Source organism: Anopheles marshallii, chromosome 2 (genome assembly GCF_943734725.1).
Source record: "Anopheles marshallii chromosome 2, idAnoMarsDA_429_01, whole genome shotgun sequence".
Taxonomy (NCBI): Eukaryota; Metazoa; Arthropoda; class Insecta; order Diptera; family Culicidae; genus Anopheles; species Anopheles marshallii.
This window is the reverse complement of record NC_071326.1, coordinates 60,477,812-60,501,094: the sequence shown is the minus strand read 5'-3', so window position 1 is coordinate 60,501,094 and position 23,283 is coordinate 60,477,812. Positions and strand designations below refer to the sequence as shown.

Sequence of the window (23,283 nt, the reverse complement as noted above, 5' to 3'; positions counted from 1 at the left end):
AGACACGAGTCGCGCCGTTGAAGTATATATCGGTTCCGCGCTTGGAGCTACAGGCGGCGGTACTAGGTGTCCGTCTCGCAAATGCAATAGTAAAGGCACATCGCGTCCCAATATGTAGTCGACACTTCTGGACGGACTCCAGAGACGTGATGTGTTGGCTAAGATCAGACCATCGAAGATACAGTACATTCGTAGCTCATCGAATAGGTGAAATCCTGGAAGACTCGAACATAACCGATTGGCACTGGATCCCTACCCATAGCAACGTAGCCGACGAAGGAACGAAGTGGTCGAACCTAGAAAATCACCTAAAGACTAGTAAATGGTTTTCAGGCCCCGAGCTTCTGCTATTAGCCGAGTCGAGCTGGCCGCTCGAAAGCTTGCCTAACCGTGAAACAGCAGAAGAGTTGCGACAGTGCGCCAACGTCCATACGCCCACAGAACCATTATTGGACTACGAAAGATTCGGACGATGGGACAGACTCCGAAGAGCCGTGGGATACGTATGGCGTTTTACTCAAAATCTTCGCTCGGAACGGAAAGATCGAAAAAGGGGTCCGCTAACTAACGACGAAATCGAGCGCGCTGAAATTATCATCTTCAAAGACGTACAACGGAGAGAATACGGTGCGGAATGTCGTGAAATGCAACGTCAAAGGACGCATCCCGGCGAAACGTTAAACTTGTCACGTTCCAGTCCGTTACTAAAACGCAGCGCTTATTTAGACGAGAACGGGGTGCTTCGAGTAAATGGCAGAATAGACGCTTGTAGGTTCGTCGGCAACGAAACCAAAAAACCCATCATCCTTCCTAAGACCGGAATTATTACCGAACTAATCGTCGAAGACTATCATCGCCGCTACCGCCACGCCAATCATCAGACGGTTATGAACGAAGTGCGCCAACGATTCGACATTCCGGCGCTTAGAGCAGTTTGCCATAGGGTGAGAAACCGCTGCCAACACTGTCGTATTCGACAGGCGAAACCTTGCGAACCACTAATGGGGAACCTTCCAGAGGCACGACTGTCGCCCTTTACTAGGCCGTTCACCTTTACGGGAATAGACTATTTCGGACCGTTCATGATAGTGAGTGACCGAAAAACCGAGAAACGTTGGGGCGTGCTGTTCACGTGTCTCACAGTGAGGGCGATACATATCGAGGTGGCACATTCTCTCACTACAAGCTCCTGTATAATGGCGATCCGTAACTTCATCGCCCGGCGAGGAACACCCAACGAGATCATTTCGGACAGGGGAACGAACTTCATCGGTGCGGAAAGAGAACTTCGGGAGGCTCTAAAAACTGTCGATCAGGAGGAGTTAATTGAAGAGATGAACCTAACCAACACAAGGTGGACCTTTAACCCACCAGCCTCACCACATTTTGGAGGAGCTTGGGAACGACTGGTACAGTCCGTAAAACGTGGTCTCTACCATGTTCAACTCACGAGAAAACCGACTGATTCAGTGTTTAACAATTGGCTGATGGAAGTAGAAGCCATGATAAATTCACGCCCGTTGACTGAAGTACCAGTAGACAAAGACGAAGAAGCGCCTATCACTCCGAACCACTTCCTCGTAGGCACGTCCAGCGGCGTGAAGCCGTTATCAGTTTATGACGATACCGGTGAAGCCTTGAGAAACACATGGAAAACATCACAAGCTTACGCAAACGAGTTCTGGCGCAGGTGGATAAGGACGTACCTTCCAACGCTCACGAAAAGGAGTAAGTGGTTCCAGCGTCAAGAACCGCTCCAAGTTGGTGACATTGTAATAATAGTCGACGAAAACCTTCCCCGTTCCTGTTGGCCTAAAGGACGAGTAGTATCGGCGGAACCATCTAAAGATGGAGCAGTGCGACGGGCACGAGTTCAAACTACTAGCGGAAAGATCATCGAAAGACCAGCCGTAAAGCTAGCCCGCATCGACCTCGCACCACAAAAGATTGATTGCAACTCAAACACCGGGGGGAGTGTCACTAACAATCTTGGTGGTGACTGTTAGTAACGGTGCGAGGTACCGGTACCACGCGCCAGAGGGCGCTATTCGCGATCTATGCGTGACCACCACATAAGGACCCGCTTCGGGTCGGCTTGGCCACGATGGTCATTCTTTCAACCAGCGAGTGAGAGTACGGTTGTTTTTTTTAACCACGCGCTATCGTGTACGAAAACTAATAAATCGGGACGGTTTGAAGTGTTAAAAGAGCCGAGATCGTTGGTTGAAGGACGTTTGAAAGAAATATCGTTGCAGGACGCGACGAACTTTCGAGTTGCAGGACGCAACAGACTGTCTAATATTTTCTTGTTCACAATCTGCACGGATATCATTCTTTGTTTTCTTTTACTAAGAACGAACCTTTTATTGTTAACAAACAATCAATTCTGAAACTTACAAAAATCAGAATTTATAACAACTGCTATGCTGATGGACCCTAGGTTGAAGAAGCAGGCCTTCAGAAGCGACGATACCACGTAAAAAAAACGTTTGTGAAAATATCAGAATCATTATTGAATATCATCGAACAGAGACGTGAATTTGTATTGTTTAATTTCCAATTGAAATTTCTACACCGAAAATCAACGCATAACGATTTAAAATAATACTTTCATATTTTTATGTATTATTATTGCTAATGAAACTTTCATTTAAATTAGAGCTACCGATTTCTGTTCTTATTCCTTTGCATTTCATTTTAACAAAAAAAATTAAATCGCTGAAATTGCTCGCTAAAGAGCAACCCATACTTATTGCACTCATCTATGTGTTAACCAACACACATATGAGTGCATCAACTAACACACGAATGAGTTGATAGCCAAAAAGAATCATAACCCATGTATCATGACTCGCACATGAGTGTAACGGCTCACACACACGAATGAGTGGATAGTCGCCGCGAAGTGTCATGTGTTAAACCAGGGGTCGGCAAAGTCCGGCCCGCGGGCCAAATCCGGCCCGCCAGCTGATTTTATCCGGTCCGCAAGAAATTGTTTGTAAGACTCATGAAGCACACAAAAACATCATCAGCTTTTTGTTTATCCGGCGAATCAAAATAAATGCCACTGTGTAATATCTCTATACAGTTTTCGAATACATATTTCGTAGATTGTTCTATAACCTTTCGAGGTTTCATAGCCTTTGTGGAACGACAGCCGGAGGTTTCATAGCCTTTGTGGAACGACAGCAATGCCTTGCAACGGGGCTCGATAATGACAGAGTGTGGCAGACGAAATTCTCGGAACATTTTCACAATTAACAGATGTTATGATGGTTTCCAGCCGGGCGGTGTTGGAGCGAGAAGTAGCTATAAAAAGTTCGAAATATCTATACCGGCAATGTTCAGTGGGTAGAGGGAAACGGTACTCTCGCTCAAAACGTACTTCGACTCATCCACACATTAACCATTTCTGGTGTTTCACCTGACACACTCACGATTTCTATGCATGTTTTTCGTGTTCTGCCAAACTTTTCCTCGGCTTACCAAACATCGCCTGGTTTCAGCCTACCGCAACGTATCGTTCCTCTACAAAAGCACAAATTCTCGTGCTCATTGTCGACATCACTCTATGATAGGAGCACAAAAGTGAGGGACGTATCGTTTTAGTCGCTGTTTAGTTGATCCGTATATTTCTACTGTAGTGGTAAAATTAATATATTATTCAAGTTAACCTGCCCTACCATGTCGACACTAAACAAGAAAAGAAAAATAGATTTGGAAAACCGGTCATTTAATCAAGCATGGAGTGTTTAGAATTTTGTATCGGATTCCAACGGTAAAATAACGTGTTTACTTTGCAACGACACAATAGCCGTATGCAAGGAATACAATATTCGACGTCACTACGAAACTAAACATCAATCGAAATATTCAAATCTGTCTGAAATTGAACGAGTGCGAAAATTTGAAGCTTTGAATAGCAGTGTATGTGCGCAGCGTAATATATTTATTAATATAAAAAACGAAAGTGAATCAATTGCTAAAGCAAGCAAGCCTTCGAATCACACATTTAATAGCAAAACATGGCAAGCCCTTCACTGATAGTGAAATCATCAAATCAAATCATGCAGCTGAAGAGTTATGCCCAGAGAAAATTTTTTTTTTGAATCTGTACCACTTTCGGCACGAACAACAGTGAGAAGAATAGAAGACTTAAGCAAAGATATGAAAGAACAATTAAAAGAAAAAGTGTCTAAATTCCAATGGTTTTCGTTAGATATCGACGAATCAACTGATATCACTGATACTGCCCAACTACTTATTTTTATAAGAGGAGTAGACAGTGAATTCCAAGTAACAGAAGAATTACTATCCATGAGAAGTCTGTATAGTAGAACCACAGATGAAGATATATTCAGGGAGGTTGAGATAACTTTGCAAAATTTAAACTTGCCCGTTTTAACCCGTCCAAATCCTATTGCAATTCATTGCATTATTCACCAGCAAGTTCTTTGTGCCAAAAATACGAATATCGTAAGTGTAGTTGAAGCAGTAGCCTCTATAAAAAACTTTATTCGTGCTCGAGCATTAAACTGGCGATGGCCAGTATCGTAATTTTTTACGAGAAATCCATGCCGAGTGTACCGATTTACCATATCATACTGCTGTACGATGGCTTAGTAACGGAGCTTTTTTAAAAGAAAACGACTACCCACAAGAAGTGCTTTCTAAAGAAGAATGGCTTTGGAAATTAGCGTTTGTAACCGATATCGTTGGTTATCTTAATAAATTTAATGTGAATATGCAAGGTGAAACAATGTTAATTTGCGAAATGTATTCCTTGGTTAAATCATATAGGCAAAAATTTTCATTGTTCAAATCCCAGGTTGCATTGGATAAATTCGATCATTTTACCTGCTGTAAAACAATACAGGGTTCGTTAACCGCACCTTTCCGTCATGCTTTTGCTTCAGAAATCTTAAGAGACCTTAACGAACAGCTACAGCAGCGCTTTGCAGACCTGGAATCCAATTCAAAAAACCTTTTATTATTTAAAAATCCCTTTAATTCTATAATACTTCCTGCCGAACTTCAGTTGGAAGTAATTGATATGCAAAATAATGAAATTGTTAAACAGAAATTCAACCAATTTCAAACCTGAAATCTTACGTAAGAGCGTTTATTTCAATTTTTGGCAGCACATATTTATGCGAAAACACATTTTCAAAAATGAAATATGTGAAATCTCAATACAGATCATGCTTAACAGATGACCATTTGGAATCTGTTTTAATTGCTGGATGCACACAAATAGAGCCTCGTTACGATAACATAATTTCAGGGCAGAAATAAATGTAATTTTTGTTTATTTACAAATGTAGTATTAGTAAATGGAATGAATAATATTGAAATAAATTTATATTGAATTTATTAAACATTTTCATCTGTTATTGTTTTGTGCTACATTTTTCAAAATTATGCATGATTTTACTATTATTTTATGACATCACCTTATTCATGTTTAAAAAATGTGTGTGGGGTATATGGGCCGCAATTCCAGGCTTATTTTTAATGTTTGGCCCGTTTTGAGATAAGTGTGCCGACCCCTGTGTTAAACAACTCACCCAATAGTGTTATGACTCACCTACACATATGATTCATAAGTATCGAAGAATATGTTCCGCAGAAACTCTGCACTCTGGTGTGCTGTGGTGTGTCGTGTTAGGCTGTTGCTCTATGAAACCAACTCACCTATACACGGATATTTTTACAGGGTTTTAGACATGCAGAACGTTTATGTCGTATAGCTATTTATGACCAGGTAAAAGGAAAACATTAATATCTATACACGCCATTTCTATCACATATGAGTTAAAACAACTCTTTTGCATGATTCGAGTTAACTCACTCACTGACAAGATTCAATTCATTCATTCATTCTGAATATGATGATGAAGAACCTGAAGATGAGGAATCTCAAGAAGAACATCATGAGGATGAAGATGCTGAAGAGGATGAGCCTGAAGATGGTGACAATTCCATGCACGAAAAGGATGAAAATAGCGACGGTCCTATCACCGATAACGAAGTCGAGTCGATCGAATCCAATGATTCCAATGGGGATCATGCATTGCATGATTTTTTAATATAAATCGGAACACCAGACAGAGGCGAGCGCACTATATCGCCATGAATTACCGCCCAGCTATATATCAGTAAGTTATTGTCCATTTAAAATTGTGTTCATGTGTTCATCCACATTATCAATCTCTGTTTTGTAAATTTGTCCCCCTAGTAACAACGTATTCTATAGCGAGTCTTGCTTCTGGGGCGATAACTATATCCTGGCCGGTTCGAACAATGGCAGGACGTACATCTTTGAACGGCAGACGTATTACAGCGAGCTTACACTTAGAGACGAAATGAGTACTGTGAATTGCGTTAAACCAAATCCGACTCAACCAATGCTAGCAACCGTTGGCAACGACTCAATTATTCGATTTTGGACACCAGAAGGAGTAAGAAACAGGTTCGACAAAATTACGTATATGGACGATCCTTCCGCCGTTCCTTCTGGTTCGTAGAAATGAAGGATTCGGAGTAGTTTATATATCATATGTGCAATTATTTTATTTTTCCCCTTATTATTCTGAATTAATCAATGTAATTGGAATGGAGCAAAAATATCGTTCATGTTAACTTGTAGTCGTTAAAGTTATCACACTTAAATGCTTTATTAAGAGCTTAATGAATAAAACTGAGACTAGGATCTCAAACGGAACGAACAATTAATCATTTAGCTCACGTGCCTACAATGCAAGATGCTTCCGTTTCGCCTTCTTCGTTTTTATCTTTCGCGTTCTTTTTCCGTCACTGCTGCTTTAAAGATTATTCCACACATTTCAGAGTGTATTGCACAAGTTATCGTACACGTTAACTTGTAGTCGTAGAAATTATCACACTTAAATGCTCATCATGCACTTCTCTAACAGAGAGTAGAAGAGGCGTACAAAGAACAGTTGAACAGTTTTTTTTATTTTAGTTGAAACAATGATTATCCGGTCCAGCAGTGTTCATATGGGACATACACACGTATTGCTACACACTTCTAATACGATTTAATCACAGAACTCTTTACTCTGTGTTCCCAGCACAGCAGGGCGATAAACCCGTGTTGAGCTCTCGGACTGGAGTATCAAACTCCGACCGTGGGTGAGAGAAGATAGCAACTATACTAACCACGCCGCAGCCAACCGAAAAAAGGTTTTTCGTTCCGGTTGTGAGAAGTTTGCTTTATTCTGGGCTACCTCCCCGTAGCCCCCTTTTAGTTCCGTGTTGTGCTAGCGATACATAATATGCTGTGAATTACAATATTTGTTTTGGCAACTTCCTAGCACCCTACTCCTAAATCTCCTGATTCAAATATTTATTTGTAATGTATTGCCTAACCTATTTTCCAACTTTATTTAATTTAATTTAATTTAATTAATCCCTATTAAATATTTATTTTCGTCAAATCCTTTCTTAATCCCTATGATATAGATAGGAAGTGACGCTTAACTTCCGTCCCTCTCGCTTCCTGTTCTGAAGCGAGCGAGAGCGCTAAGCTTAGTTTACTCGTTTATTTTATTTTTATGAGGAAGTTGGAGGAATTCACAGTACTCACTTCGTCTCTAAGTGTAAGCTCGCTGTAATACGTCTGCCGTTCAAAGATGTACGTCCTGCCATTGTTCGAACCGGCCAGGATATAGTTATCGCCCCAGAAGCAAGACTCGCTATAGAATACGTTGTTACTAGGGGGACAAATTTACAAAACAGAGATTGATAATGTGGATGAACACATGAACACAATTTTAAATGGACAATAACTTACTGATATATAGCTGGGCGGTAATTCATGGCGATATAGTGTGCTCGCCTCTGTCTGGTGTTCCGATTTATATTAAAAAATCATACAATGCATGATCCCCATCGGAATCATTGGATTCGATCGACTCGACTTCGTTATCGGTGATAGGACCGTCGCTATTTTCATCGTTTTCGTGCATGGAATTGTCACCATCTTCAGGCTCATCCTCTTCAGCATCTTCATCCTCATGATGTTCTTCTTGAGATTCCTCATCTTCAGGTTCTTCATCATCATATTCAGAATGAATGAATGAATTGAATCTTGTCAGTGAGTGAGTTAACTCGAATCATGCAAAAGAGTTGTTTTAACTCATATGTGATAGAAATGGCGTGTATAGATATTAATGTTTTCCTTTTACCTGGTCATAAATAGCTATACGACATAAACGTTCTGCATGTCTAAAACCCTGTAAAAATATCCGTGTATAGGTGAGTTGGTTTCATAGAGCAACAGCCTAACACGACACACCACAGCACACCAGAGTGCAGAGTTTCTGCGGAACATATTCTTCGATACTTATGAATCATATGTGTAGGTGAGTCATAACACTATTGGGTGAGTTGTTTAACACAGGGGTCGGCACACTTATCTCAAAACGGGCCAAACATTAAAAATAAGCCTGGAATTGCGGCCCATATACCCCACACACATTTTTTAAACATGAATAAGGTGATGTCATAAAATAATAGTAAAATCATGCATAATTTTGAAAAATGTAGCACAAAACAATAACAGATGAAAATGTTTAATAAATTCAATATAAATTTATTTCAATATTATTCATTCCATTTACTAATACTACATTTGTAAATAAACAAAAATTACATTTATTTCTGCCCTGAAATTATGTTATCGTAACGAGGCTCTATTTGTGTGCATCCAGCAATTAAAACAGATTCCAAATGGTCATCTGTTAAGCATGATCTGTATTGAGATTTCACATATTTCATTTTTGAAAATGTGTTTTCGCATAAATATGTGCTGCCAAAAATTGAAATAAACGCTCTTACGTAAGATTTCAGGTTTGAAATTGGTTGAATTTCTGTTTAACAATTTCATTATTTTGCATATCAATTACTTCCAACTGAAGTTCGGCAGGAAGTATTATAGAATTAAAGGGATTTTTAAATAATAAAAGGTTTTTTTGAATTGGATTCCAGGTCTGCAAAGCGCTGCTGTAGCTGTTCGTTAAGGTCTCTTAAGATTTCTGAAGCAAAAGCATGACGGAAAGGTGCGGTTAACGAACCCTGTATTGTTTTACAGCAGGTAAAATGATCGAATTTATCCAATGCAACCTGGGATTTGAACAATGAAAATTTTTGCCTATATGATTTAACCAAGGAATACATTTCGCAAATTAACATTGTTTCACCTTGCATATTCACATTAAATTTATTAAGATAACCAACGATATCGGTTACAAACGCTAATTTCCAAAGCCATTCTTCTTTAGAAAGCACTTCTTGTGGGTAGTCGTTTTCTTTTAAAAAAGCTCCGTTACTAAGCCATCGTACAGCAGTATGATATGGTAAATCGGTACACTCGGCATGGATTTCTCGTAAAAAATTACGATACTGGCCATCGCCAGTTTAATGCTCGAGCACGAATAAAGTTTTTTATAGAGGCTACTGCTTCAACTACACTTACGATATTCGTATTTTTGGCACAAAGAACTTGCTGGTGAATAATGCAATGAATTGCAATAGGATTTGGACGGGTTAAAACGGGCAAGTTTAAATTTTGCAAAGTTATCTCAACCTCCCTGAATATATCTTCATCTGTGGTTCTACTATACAGACTTCTCATGGATAGTAATTCTTCTGTTACTTGGAATTCACTGTCTACTCCTCTTATAAAAATAAGTAGTTGGGCAGTATCAGTGATATCAGTTGATTCGTCGATATCTAACGAAAACCATTGGAATTTAGACACTTTTTCTTTTAATTGTTCTTTCATATCTTTGCTTAAGTCTTCTATTCTTCTCACTGTTGTTCGTGCCGAAAGTGGTACAGATTCAAAAAAAATTTTTCTCTGGGCATAACTCTTCAGCTGCATGATTTGATTTGATGATTTCACTATCAGTGAAGGGCTTGCCATGTTTTGCTATTAAATGTGTGATTCGAAGGCTTGCTTGCTTTAGTAATTGATTCACTTTCGTTTTTTATATTAATAAATATATTACGCTGCGCACATACACTGCTATTCAAAGCTTCAAATTTTCGCACTCGTTCAATTTCAGAAAGATTTGAATATTTCGATTGATGTTTAGTTTCGTAGTGACGTCGAATATTGTATTCCTTGCATACGGCTATTGTGTCGTTGCAAAGTAAACACGTTATTTTACCGTTGGAATCCGATACAAAATTCTAAACACTCCATGCTTGATTAAATGACCGGTTTTCCAAATCTATTTTTCTTTTCTTGTTTAGTGTCGACATGGTAGGGCAGGTTAACTTGAATAATATATTAATTTTACCACTACAGTAGAAATATACGGATCAACTAAACAGCGACCAAAACGATACGTCCCTCACTTTTGTGCTCCTATCGACATAGAGTGATGTCGACAATGAGCACGAGAATTTGTGCTTTTGTAGAGGAACGATACGTTGCGGTAGGCTGAAACCGGGCGATGTTTGGTAAGCCGAGGAAAAGTTTGGCAGAACACGAAAAACATGCATAGAAATCGTGAGTGTGTCAGGTGAAACACCAGAAATGGTTAATGTGTGGATGAGTCGAAGTACGTTTTGAGCGAGAGTACCGTTTCCCTCTACCCACTGAACATTGCCGGTATTGATATTTCGAACTTTTTATAGCTACTTCTCGCTCCAACACCGCCCGGCTGGAAACCATCATAACATCTGTTAATTGTGAAAATGTTCCGAGAATTTCGTCTGCCACACTCTGTCATTATCGAGCCCCGTTGCAAGGCATTGCTGTCGTTCCACAAAGGCTATGAAACCTCCGGCTGTCGTTCCACAAAGGCTATGAAACCTCGAAAGGTTATAGAACAATCTACGAAATATGTATTCGAAAACTGTATAGAGATATTACACAGTGGCATTTATTTTGATTCGCCGGATAAACAAAAAGCTGGTGATGTTTTTGTGTGCTTCATGAGTCTTACAAACAATTTCTTGCGGACCGGATAAAATCAGCTGGCGGGCCGGATTTGGCCCGCGGGCCGGACTTTGCCGACCCCTGGTTTAACACATGACACTTCGCGGCGACTATCCACTCATTCGTGTGTGTGAGCCGTTACACTCATGTGCGAGTCATGATACATGGGTTATGATTCTTTTTGGCTATCAACTCATTCGTGTGTTAGTTGATGCACTCATATGTGTGTTGTTTAACACATAGATGAGTGCAATAAGTATGGATTGCTCTTTAGCGAGCAATTTCAGCGATTTAATTTTTTTTGTTAAAATGAAATGCAAAGGAATAAGAACAGAAATCGGTAGCTCTAATTTAAATGAAAGTTTCATTAGCAATAATAATACATAAAAATATGAAAGTATTATTTTAAATCGTTATGCGTTGATTTTCGGTGTAGAAATTTCAATTGGAAATTAAACAATACAAATTCACGTCTCTGTTCGATGATATTCAATAATGATTCTGATATTTTCACAAACGTTTTTTTTACGTGGTATCGTCGCTTCTGAAGGCCTGCTTCTTCAACCTAGGGTCCATCAGCATAGTAGTTGTTATAAATTCTGATTTTTGTAAGTTTCAGAATTGATTGTTTGTTAACAATAAAAGGTTCGTTCTTAGTAAAAGAAAACAAAGAATGATATCCGTGCAGATTGTGAACAAGAAAATATTAGACAGTCAGTCAAAAAAGTCATGAGTTATCAGTCAGTCCGTAACAACCAGGCCTAGCAGAAGTACATTTTGAGCAAACTTGTCTTGACCCTACGGTTCGTTGGAGTGAATTGAAGTATACTAAAACAAGTGAGTGAGATTTCTCTTAATAGGTCTTGTAATTAGAAAGGAAACTAGAAACAATATCTTTAATTGGTTTTTAACAGATTTGGCTCCGAATCCGAAGTAGTGCCATTTGGAATCACTACAACAAACTGGAAAAAGGAGCTTAATGTCATTATTGGGTAAAAGATTTTTATAGTTTCACGCACATCAAAGGGTGGTTCGGTCATGCGATGTGACAAATTAAATGTCAACATGGTTTGTTTACATTTACGTTTTAATAAATATCGGAGGTTTAAAGCGGAAATTTAAAAGCAACAGAGTGTATTACTTATGAAAATTTTTTGCTTGCCACAAATTACGAGAGGTATTTTATTTTCAAATTGCATGCTCAATTAACGCAGCTTGTGGTGAAAATAAATGACTCGTTTTTAGCGCATGTAATGCATTTTCTTTCAGCAGTCGGTGTAGCAATGTGTTTTATATCCGCGCACGGTCAAACCGAGAAAACCTGCTTGCGCAAAATGACTTGGCTAATGTGTATGCTAACATATCAGGAAGAGGTATAGCTTCAGGTCACCGGCTGTTAGCCAACGCACGACGACGGGATGCTGCTGAATCTGTGAAGAAATTTAACTGAAAAGTTCTGCGTGAAGGATCCTAGCGGTTGATGGTCACCAGACCAGCACCGATCTATCGATCGCTTTTGTACTGCTGTAGAAATGGCCCTACCGCGATATCCGATGAGCTGGAAATAAGCCTTTGGAGTTCTTTAACGGATCCGTTCCGCTACAAGCCACATTCGTTTGGACAAATTAAGATAAGATAACACGGATAAGAGCTTTAGCCAAATTTTCCTTGCATCCGGTGAAGTTTACGTATAACTTTTATTTTTTTTACATTTCGACGCACCAAACAGACACAGCACGCAGTTGTTCCAAAGAGAAGCATTGCCAATGAAGACAAGTGCGGCGCAAAATCGTCGCAGTGCTAACAAAGCAGTAGGACGACCATAATCAACTGTAGTCGGCTAACACTTTTATAAGTTCAGTACCTGGCCGTTCGATTTGAGATGCCAAAACAGAATTATAACATGCTCCTTTTCAGTGGAGGAAGCAAACATCATCAACAAACACCACCAGAACACTGAGATTTGCTAATATACCGTCCATGAAGCGCTTAAATGGCTGGGTTGCGTCGCACAATCCAAATTGTATCATCGTGAATTCGAAAATCCTGAACGGAGTAATACCGGCAACCTTGAGATGGACACTTTCTTCGACCGGAACGAAGTGGTATGTAAATCATGGGTATTTGCAACGGGTCTCGAGTTATTTTTAAGCGTTTTCCAGCGATTGATGGACCAGTGGTTTCAATGTGATGCAGCCTGATGATGTGGCCTAGCATTGGAAATTATTTACTTGTCGTAATTCGATTACACACTTCCAGGTTAACGGATGATTCAGGCTAGGTTCAAATCTTGCCTGTTTCATATTCTGCATGCACAGGGGACATATACACAGAGTAACACTTATTTATACTCTATATGAAGACAGGTCTTTTCGCTTTAGATCGGTCCTCCGATGGCCGACAGGCATCTTATATCTTGCGTCGGTGTTCCGCCATTTCGCATTGCTATGGCTATGCTCAGAATCCCATAACATGGTGCATTATATGGTTAAAACCTATTACCTCAAGCCGTGAAGGACTGGCGGTCGCCGTTATCGTTGATGACTTCTCCTTTATCCGGGATAGAAGCAACCCAACGACAAAGACTGTACTCGGGGTTTCGCTTTGGATTATCCTACCTTAATCCGGGTTACTTAACGTGTCATGCTGGTATCGAGCAAGGGAAATGACATGCACGTGTGAGTTATATTCCATTTTCTGTCAGCAGTAGAACAAGTAACGTGTTGGGTAAAATATACAAGCAATTTGCTAAATTTCTTACCGCCACCTATTATGCTCCGTTTAGTGGATTGATTTTATAATTGTTTATAAATGTTTGACCGTGGCCTATAGTGTGTTCTGGTTGTCCAATACTGGTTTCAGTATACCCATTTTAACAAGCCAGTTGGGAAAATCGACACCTGGTACTATTCTCTCTCTAATCGATTCCAAATTGTCGAATCTACATTTTTCAAATCAATATTGTGGTTTAATATTGTAAATAGTTCTTCAGATTGTCCTTTTTGTTGTACGTTCGCCGTAAAAATTTGAGTTTGTCGCAACGATGATATTTTAACCGATGCAATCTGCGAATGAAAACTGTGTTAGCAAAACTATTGTAGAAACCTGCTACTTACTGTAACCCCGTTTCCAAATTGGGTTTTATCACAATCATGGTTACCGCGGGTAAAAAAACAGTTAATACTCCTTTACTGTAGGAAACTGATGAAAAACTGTACGCTTGGTTGGAAAATCTTAGAAGGTGTTTTAAAAATTAGAAGTCATAAATGCACGCAAATGGAAGAAAAAGTGATCGCAGTAGTGGTACAATGGTTTACGAAATTGAAGGATGTTTATTATTAGCGTAGTACTTGTTTTACTTTATTTCTTTAAGTGTTCCAAAGCTACAATCTTACAGCTTTATGTTAGCACTAATCTCTTTCGAAAATTACAGGTAACCACAAATATTACATGGCGTAACATCACATTTTTCCTGAAGTGTACCGAGTATCCTTTTTCATTTAATTTCATTCATTCATTTTTTTTCGATCTAGCCATTTGATGAGCATAAGGATGCCCTGGGAAGTATCAAAATTGGTCTTGTCCTTAGGAGTGTAAATCAAAGTCAAAGGAAAAAAGGTAAGGAAACACGATTACTCGTTCGGAATGTTGAATAATACTAATTCTTTATTTATGGTTATACGTAGCCACGCGGGTGCGATGCAGGTTTAGCTGCGTCGATACTACTGATGCGCTGATGGAGAAGAACGGTCTCGACCTTAATCCGATACGATGTACTGGTGCTGCAGATCTTCAACTTGATCTCGATTTCATCTCCATTATCACTTCGTTTATAAATGTAGGAACGGATAAATAAACGGTAGGAAGCTGCTGCTATGTATTTATAGCGTGTAATGTGTTTAAACTATCAGCTACTGCTTGTCTGTAATGTATTGTATTGTATGGACTGTCTTTCCTTGGGATGAAGTTAATAATTAAGCTAAATCTTTAATTGCATTATCAAAAGACAATTTTAACATGATAATTTGATTTGACCGTTTTTTACCATTTAAATGTTAATTTAACAATATTTGAATATATATTTAGCTTGTAGCTATCACTCTCGTGGCTTTGGTACAATGAAATTATTTTTCATACAATCCATAATTCGAATTTGCATTGTGGTGCCTTCTGCAGGGGTTCAAGTAATGGGCTAACAGTGCCTCACATTTGATGCACAACGTCAGCGGAATTCCGTTTACCTTCGATGTGCGTCACTGCCGCGCCGAAACGATACGTACATATTGCATGGGTGCAATTTTGTTGCGGACGAGGTGGAGATGTTCTACTTTCGGACACAGCGTTTTTCGGTTAGAAGCTATCGAGCCTTACCTTGGGTAGGGGGACTTCGATAGTTCGAAATAAGAATCGAGACGGATCTGACTTCGTCATGTAAAACTCTCGAGTTGCATCAGCAACACGCTTCGTCACAAGCTGTAACTCAGCACTGTCTACTTTGGCTTCTCGATTGGATTTATTTATATCAAAACTCTTTGCTGGACAGCCTACATTTGTCAATCGCTTGTTTTGCAAATGTGTGGCTGTTTGTCTCTTCCGGGTTTGGGTTTTTCTGTGTTTACAATGGATGTTTATGCTATGGTTAGTTGTGTTTTCGCCTTGCATCGAGGTCGCTTAGTTTTTGGGTTAAGTTTTGGTTTAAATGTTTGTGGTCTATTTAATGCATGTTTTCTGTTGTTGCATCGGTATGCGGAAGTTAACGCTATTATGCGGTATGCGGAAGGCTACGGCCCTTTTCCTTATCCACCTAGTAGGTATGCAACGTTTTAATCTTCGGTTTAGCAGATGTGCTTTAGCAGATATGCTACAGCATTTTACATCCGAAATATTCTAAACTCACGCAATCTTCCATACCAACCTTGATGTAAATTTTTTATCAAAGAGCATATGCAGAATACTATCCAGAGTATAATTTTGCAAATAACATTCATGATGACATGTATTGTAGCCCTGGGTATTCCATCCTTTAGTACTGTCTGGTATGGGAAACATTGGGGTAGATCACGGTCTAAGCCAGTTTTTTGTATGCGTTTTGACGTTTCCAGGCTTATCCGCTTATAGCTCGCCATACAAATGGCAAGCCAAGTTAAGCCTAGGAAAGAAGGATTAGATTGGTTTCTCAAAGAAAGTACACAAGTACCCAAAACCCAAACTCGACAAATGTCAAAACAAAGAATTTTGCTAGCTGGTCTGAGCCAGGTTAGGCCAAGTTTCCGGTGTACGAAAAAGTTAAACAATTTTTTTTAACGAAAAGAACTGAAAAAGGATTATTTTGATAATAAGACTTGTACATTATTTATTTCAAAAACATTGAAATTAAAATCAAATTACTAAACTTAAATCTATTTTTCTCAAATTTTAGTTTCACAAAAATGATCCCTTGTGTCATTCTTTATGTCAAAATGCTATGTCCTTTACGACTCTGTACAGAATGATACCGCCCGCTACCTGGATTATTTGACAGATACAGGCTTAAAGCTTAAGCTTTCTAACTTTTGGGATGATCTACCCCAGTATTGTATTAGGGTGTGCCGACAGGGCAAGCTAGGATCGGTTGTAATATGTTCAATAAGACTATGAAACTATGACAAAATATGAGAAGAAAATAAATTTCAAAAAACATAAATTATTTCCCTTAATTTTCTGAACTAATGTCGCATCCCCAACCATAGGCCCGGCGGAGTTATTGATCTTTACTTTCAAATGTGATAGGTGAATCTCGTCGCTAGTTGTTCTTTGCTGCATATAATATATTCCGCAAGATGGAGTACTCAGATGTAATGTTGTGTTTTCAATATTTTATTACGCTTTTTTACGAAAAGCCACGAACAGCTGAGGCATTCCCATTGACAAGTGGTATTATCTTAAGCTTAATTCTTCCTATTGATAAACGCTATGTACCGTAAAAAAACCCGTTTTGGCTAGACACAGCCCGCGTACTGCGGACGTCCACAATTTAAATTCCTGGATGTTTAGTTTATGCTTTGCCAACGCATGGAAATTCGTACTTCGTCAACCGATGAATGCTCTCGCGAAGAGCACACATGAGTGCTTGGTTGCATAACGCATCCAACAACAAGGTGTGGTACCGCTCCTTAATAGGATCAATACGCATCCGATTCGATGTTCGATTCGAACCAGATACCGCCTTTTGGAATTGTACGCTACCGGAATTGCTGTGCTGCTAACTTCTTGTTATCTGTAAATATTTTTTAATTTGCAAATAAAAAAAGACTTAAGGGAAATATACACGGTCCGTTGAATTTAATGATAACTGTGAAAATATATACAATTTGCGTTATTGGTCTACATTATAAGTACCTGCATAGCTATATGGCCTGGACGTCTTTCTAAAAGTAAAAAAGAATCGTCACAAGTAGGTAGGATTAAAATTTAAAAGTGTTGATAAACAAACAGATAAGACCATGGTACTTGTTTGAATATGTGTTGCTACCTGTAAAACTATTGAACTGTGCTTGAAGCCTGTTGTACGCGAAATTTGCTTTAAAAAAGGTGTTCACCGTTTGGCTTTCCGATTGCTACTGACTTTATTCATACGCATACATTGCCCTTTGCGGGTTGCTATAATTTTAGCGTCTATGCCCTATGATTCATTCCTTAACACCTGTAAAGAGCAGATAAATAGAAAAAGTACAAAAATTAAATCGTTTTCCCCCGATCCTGTTAGTATATGATGGCCGGTAGCACACATCATATTCCAGCCAACACCACGAGGAGGTAGGATACGGAGTTCCAAGATAGCGGATGTATTACATGTAAACGCTAAGGAATGAAGAATACATTCGCTCTTGGCATTAGCTAGCCACCTTGAAGATAGCTGATGTATTAAAAATGTTTACGGAAGAGTAAATGAACAATTGATGGAAAACTTACCCATGTTCCTGTGTGACCGACGGTTGGATGGATGAGCACATTATCTGAAGAGAAATAGAAACATACAATTTACAAACATCTCTCTAGCATTCGGTAATCAGATAATCGGCATAAAAGAAAACTTACCCAAAGTCCTGGACAGCTTTGATTGCGCGCAACACACTCAGGAAGCCGTTCTGGTTCCGCCGCTTCATTTGGTACTCCCGTAGGTACGCGATAAAGGCTCCTCGGTTGGTGCCCTTAGATCTTAAAAAGGGCTTTAGCTTTAAAAGGGATATTTTGTGTGTTCACAAAGCCATCGTCCAGATCCACGAAATTTTCGGAGTGATTGACAGCTACGTGAACATATCCGTACTGTTCGATGCCGTTGTAGGCCCTCCAACCATCAGTCACTAACGTTGTTCCCGGAGTCACATGCTGCACAATGATGTCATGCAATGTGCCAGCATCCCGTTGCTGCACCAGCTCCAGAAACACTTCCTGTGTCTCGCGGCAGATACCGTCGACCAACCAGACTTGGTTGTCTTCCGCGAAGCGTCCGCGGTTGTACTTCCGCTTGGTGACGAAAGATTCGTCAATCTCGACGATCATTCCATCGCCACCAATTGGAGCCTGGTTAGTCTCGAAGTATTCCGCGGATACTGCTCGAAGTATAGCGTACTATTTGGATATGGCACTTTTGCCGGCACTGCACTCCAATGCTGCGGCCGTCCGCTTCGCATCCCGCGACCACTCGAAGGTTATGTGGATATTTCTATCAGCTTCGATAGGGATAGGCGCGAATTCTTGAATATACTGTCCGCACGGACAGTACACTCCCACCCGGTGCAGCTGGTCGTCGACTTGCAAATCCATTTACAAGAATTAGTTTTTTTGGTCGCTTTCATCTTCATGCGCCGGTTACACTTGTTGCACATTTGCTCCGACGGCATTATACCGGATTCCTGCAACAATAGCACCAAACGCTGCTCATCCTCGGTGATTTTCTTCAATTCACTCAAACTTCGCACTGCACCCAAAGTTTCCATCGTTCTAGCTTCAAACACGCTTGTTGGAAAATCTTGGTCTCGATCCGATATTGGTGTATGTAACTACTAGTTTGCGCGCCAATTGGGTACAGTGGGTACATTGGGTTTCAATGATGGCAGGTGTGCTCATCGTCTTCATTGTATTCCTACGGACAAATGTCATGCCTTCTTGCTTTGCCAATTGGCGCGCACAGTAAAGACAATTATTTTCTACCTCAAAATTGTGACCCAATCTTGCATATGCTTTCATTTGATCATCTAGAACTTTAGACCACCCATCTTTTGTTCCCTTTACAATGTTAGTGACAATTTTATCTCTTTGCTGTTCCTCTATTATTTTATCATTACTGATAAATGCTTGCACATTATACCGTGCGACTGACATGTATTCAATCCGGTTTTCACTAGGTAACGGTAATCGAGACAACGCATCGGCATTACTTGTTTTTTTACCCGTTTTATGTACTACACTATATGAGTAGTTCGACAGTGTAACAGCCCATCTGTGCAATCTCGAAATAGCAACGGCTGATGACCCTTTGTGCGGATCAAAAATTTGTTTGAGTGACGAACTATCTGTAACGAGTGTAAAACTCGTACCGTACAAATACTTGTGAAACCTCTTGATACCAAACACTACTGCCAAATCCTTTTTATGTATCTGTCCATAGTTTCTTTGTGCGTCTGTTAATGTTGATGACGCAAAATATACCGGCTTCTCTACTAATCCGACGACATGAGATAGAACGGCACCAACCCCATATGGACTAGCATCCGTTGTAAGTATTAGTGGCTTTTTGGGATCATACAGTTCTAATACATCATTGGACACTAACATTTCTTTACTTCGTTTGAATGCGTTTTGGTACTCAGGTGACCATATAAATTTGTTATCCTTTTTTAACAAATTGTACAATGGGTGTAACTCCGACGATAAGTTCGGTAAAAACCTATGGTAATAGTTCAAAAGACCTAAAAACGACTGTAATTGACCTATATCTTTAGGTGCAGGAGCAAAACAGATTGCTTCTACTTTTTTAGGATTGGGACGAATTCCCCTGGATGTAAGCATAAACCCGAGGTGTTCTATTTCTGTTTCTAAAAATCTTGATATGGTCCAATTAATCTGTACTTTGTGACGAACGAACCGGAATAATAATTCCGCTATCCACCATGCGGTCTAATTCTTTTTCCACGCGTTCTCTAAACTTAAATGGTACCGTATATGGTTTGTGAAAAATAGGCACAGCGTTTTGTTTTAAAACAATATCTGCTGTAAAACCTTCAATTGCTTGTATGGTATCCCCAGAAAACACATACGGAAATTGATTTTGGATTTCAGACTTAAGATCGTGTTGACTCGTACTAATAAATGATAAATTGAGACTTACCATTTTTCTCCATTCTGGTACAATGACATCTAAACTCGAGCGACCCAGAAGCGGTGTAAGGAACTTTTTCCTCTCCGGTTGTAGAATAAAAAGATGTAACGACACGAAATCATCGTTTGTATTCCTCGCCTGAACTACAATCTCTCCTACTGGACGAATATCCTGCCCAGATACTGTTTGAAACACTTTTGCCGTATTCTGCATCGGTATGTGTGATAGTTTCTCCGTATACATTTCTCTCGAAATCACCGACTCACACGCACCGGTGTCCACCTCGAAACGTATACGCACACCTTCGATCTCCAGCTCGATTGTAGCAGGTACATCTATTCGCTTCGGACTTGTGCTGCTTATCACCGATCGGAAGATTTCGTTTCTCTCACTCTCATTTGTTGCTGCCTGCGAAGTCTCTTCCACTGCATCTAGCCGATTCAAATTCCACTGCTTCGTAGCATCGACCAGTTCTGCCACACGATTTTTGTTGTTTTTCATTCGACACAATGATGAGATGTGACCGACCTTGCCACAGGTGTAACATTTCCATCGCTTGGCAGGACAAGACTCCGGATTGTGAGCCCTACCGCAGCGAAAACAGCTCTGATCGCGCTCCCATGATGACTTCGATGCACCGCGTGATATTTCAAATTTGTTCTTTCTCCCCGCGGCCTGTGTTTTCTCTGACTGTTTATGGAACGATCGTGACTTCAATGCCGCCAGTTTCGTGGTGCCCTGCATTCCCTTAGACTCATGTTCTGCAGCTTCAAAACTTCTAGCGATATTACATGCACGTTCGAAGGTGAGTCTACGTTCCGTGAGCAATTTCGTGCGTAAGGTAGCGTTGTGCACTCCGGCTACGAACTGATCTCTCAGCGCTTGTTGCAAAAACGACTCGTATTCACAGGACTGTGCTGAAGCCTTTAGCTCGATGATGAAATCCGTTATTGTTTGGCTTGCTGATTGCTCACACTTTCGAAATTTGTATCGCTCTCCGACCACGTTTACATATGGGTCCAGGGTCTGCTTTAACAATGCGATCAACTTCGCATATGGCTTTTGCGATGGCTCGACTGGAGAACATAAACGGGATGCAACTGAGTATAACGAAGGACCTGCCATGGTAACCAGCATTGGTACTTTCTTCTCCTCTGTTATGTCGTTGACGATAAAAAACTGTTCTAATCGATTTACATATTCGTAAAACTTTTCCCCGACGACAAACTGTTCCATGTGTCCGTACATTGGCATGGCCATTTTTACTGCTTGTGACGTTGACGGTTTCTTCTCTTCACTGGTGGACATACTCGCCTCCCTACTAGCACACTCACGCACTCTTCACTTCACAATCTCTGATGTGAGATAGACTGACTGCTGAGCAATGACCCGACACAGATCAATGTATACGATTATTGGACAGAGAAGGCTTTCATGCGTTGCCTTTTTCCTCGTCGCCAAACTATGTGATGTTCTAGGGATGTTGCTTTTATTAGTTCACGATCGAGAATGATTCTCGTGCAGATGCTGGAGCACCTTTTATAGTACAAGGTATGGTGGTGTTAGTGAATTCAATATTTCTTATTAAGATTAGTATGCGTACTTGCATTACAATACATTACACGGTATAATGCCGTCGGAGCAAATGTGCAACAAGTGTAACCGGCGCATGAAGATGAAAGCGACCAAAAAAACTAATTCTTGTAAATGGATTTGCAAGTCGACGACCAGCTGCACCGGGTGGGAGTGTACTGTCCGTGCGGACAGTATATTCAAGAATTCGCGCCTATCCCTATCGAAGCTGATAGAAATATCCACATAACCTTCGAGTGGTCGCGGGATGCGAAGCGGACGGCCGCAGCATTGGAGTGCAGTGCCGGCAAAAGTGCCATATCCAAATAGTACGCTATACTTCGAGCAGTATCCGCGGAATACATCGAGACTAACCAGGCTCCAATTGGTGGCGATGGAATGATCGTCGAGATTGACGAATCTTTCGTCACCAAGCGGAAGTACAACCGCGGACGCTTCGCGGAAGACAACCAAGTCTGGTTGGTCGACGGTATCTGCCGCGAGACACAGGAAGTGTTTCTGGAGCTGGTGCAGCAACGGGATGCTGGCACATTGCATGACATCATTGTGCAGCATGTGACTCCGGGAACAACGTTAGTGACTGATGGTTGGAGGGCCTACAACGGCATCGAACAGTACGGATATGTTCACGTAGCTGTCAATCACTCCGAAAATTTCGTGGATCTGGACGATGGCTTTGTGAACACACAAAATATCCCTTTTAAAGCTAAAGCCCTTTTTAAGATCTAAGGGCACCAACCGAGGAGCCTTTATCGCGTACCTACGGGAGTACCAAATGAAGCGGCGGAACCAGAACGGCTTCCTGAGTGTGTTGCGCGCAATCAAAGCTGTCCAGGACTTTGGGTAAGTTTTCTTTTATGCCGATTATCTGATTACCGAATGCTAGAGAGATGTTTGTAAATTGTATGTTTCTATTTCTCTTCAGATAATGTGCTCATCCATCCAACCGTCGGTCACACAGGAACATGGGTAAGTTTTCCATCAATTGTTCATTTACTCTTCCGTAAACATTTTTAATACATCAGCTATCTTCAAGGTGGCTAGCTAATGCCAAGAGCGAATGTATTCTTCATTCCTTAGCGTTTACATGTAATACATCCGCTATCTTGGAACTCCGTATCCTACCTCCTCGTGGTGTTGGCTGGAATATGATGTGTGCTACCGGCCATCATATACTAACAGGATCGGGGGAAAACGATTTAATTTTTGTACTTTTTCTATTTATCTGCTCTTTACAGGTGTTAAGGAATGAATCATAGGGCATAGACGCTAAAATTATAGCAACCCGCAAAGGGCAATGTATGCGTATGAATAAAGTCAGTAGCAATCGGAAAGCCAAACGGTGAACACCTTTTTT

General features: G+C 40.4%; 3 pseudogenes; 1 reads left to right on the top strand and 2 right to left on the bottom strand.

Moving 5' to 3' along the window:
* Positions 1 to 1,066: 1,066 nt before the first annotated feature.
* On the bottom strand, positions 1,067 to 17,927 carry LOC128718289 (uncharacterized; annotated as a pseudogene).
* Positions 17,928 to 18,045: 118 nt separating this feature from the next.
* On the bottom strand, positions 18,046 to 18,951 carry LOC128718287 (uncharacterized; annotated as a pseudogene).
* Positions 18,952 to 21,966: 3,015 nt separating this feature from the next.
* Positions 21,967 to 23,171, top strand: LOC128718286 (uncharacterized; annotated as a pseudogene).
* The last annotated feature ends 112 nt before the right edge of the window (positions 23,172 to 23,283 follow it).